Source organism: Coccinella septempunctata, chromosome 6, assembly GCF_907165205.1.
Source record: "Coccinella septempunctata chromosome 6, icCocSept1.1, whole genome shotgun sequence".
Lineage (NCBI taxonomy): Eukaryota > Metazoa > Arthropoda > Insecta > Coleoptera > Coccinellidae > Coccinella > Coccinella septempunctata.
Genome location: NC_058194.1, coordinates 12,774,044 through 12,775,342, shown reverse-complemented (window position 1 = coordinate 12,775,342; position 1,299 = coordinate 12,774,044). Strand labels below are relative to the sequence as shown.

Genomic DNA, 1,299 nt, shown 5'->3' with positions numbered 1-1,299 from the left:
CACTTTCTGAAACCTTGTCTCTTTTTTCAATCACTTTCGGCATTTTCGTAATATTAATTGCAGAGACTTTCTCTATGATTAATTGATATAAGTTGTGGCAACGGCGTTATGACATTAGCGCATTGAACTAAAGAAATTGAACTAAAGAAAGAAATGGAAGGGACCCGCAGTACAGCAAATCGGCAGAAAGTGTGTCCAAAAGTGTGGGAGTGAGAAAGACTATTGGTGGGTATCCCTTCTCTCTCTTTTAGATGTTTTGTTTACATCAATCAGCTGACGGTTTTGTTGATTACTCAGTTTAAATTAGTTTTTGGGATGATTTCTCTTGTGTTCAATTGGAAACGAGATCTAAAAGTGTTCAGAATGCTAAAACTCACGATTAATATTCGCTTGAAACTTGAAAAAACTCAAATAAATCGGGGAATCCCACTCGAAAACCTTTAAGTATCTGGATTTTCGGTTTCTGAAAAATATGGATCTAGTGAAGGGACAGATTACCTTTACTTGGCCACCCGAAAAAATTAAAAGGGTTGAAACTGTCTGAAAAGACCTCTTTCGATTTTAACTGTCCTCTGAGTAAGTAATCTTCAGAATTGAAGTTGTTTATGAATTTGTGGTATAAAGTTTTAGAGAAAGTATTTTATAGGTTTTTGTGTTTCTCAAATCATTGTTGTCCCCATCAACATCAGTACTGTTTACAGTTACGCAAAATTGGTAAATTTCAGAATCTTGTTACAACGATGGTTGTAACAAGTTGCTAAAGGATGCCCCAATGAGCAGAACAAAAATGAGACAAAGAGTTTCCACAGGTAGGTCTATTTTAAATATTTTCATTATGAGATCCCTTTTTGTGACTTCAAAAGCAATATATATCACTTTATTTTAGGTTTCCTTTTAAACGCCCAGATATTTTGGAACTTTGGATTACTGCTGTAGGAAGGGAAAATTGGTATTCCTCAAAGTATAGTAGAATATGTGAAGATTACCTTCCTAATCCAAGTTATACAAGAAAAATATTGAAACTTGATGCTGTACCAAGTGTATTCAATAATATCCCAAGACATTCAAATATCGTGGAATACTTACAGTTCCACCACTCTTCATATACAACTTGTTGTAAAGTACATCAATACATTTGAATTTGGCGGTTGCTGGCAACAGCGCTCTCTGTCGGCGCATGCTATGTATTGTTCTGTCGTTCTCTGGAAATAAAGTAGTACTTGTCGAGACTTGAAGCTGTGCGTATCTGTTACTTTCTCCTTTTGTCTACCATTTTAACACACACTGCTAAACAGCATT

At 35.3% G+C, this 1,299-nt stretch overlaps 1 long non-coding RNA gene across 1 annotated transcript; it reads left to right on the top strand.

The window, feature by feature from the left end:
• The first annotated feature begins 209 nt into the window (after positions 1–209).
• LOC123316154 lies at positions 210–1,058 on the top strand. The gene is made up of 3 exons (XR_006538023.1): positions 210–576; positions 647–809; positions 887–1,058. It is a non-coding gene; the product is annotated as an uncharacterized LOC123316154 (long non-coding RNA).
• The last annotated feature ends 241 nt before the right edge of the window (positions 1,059–1,299 follow it).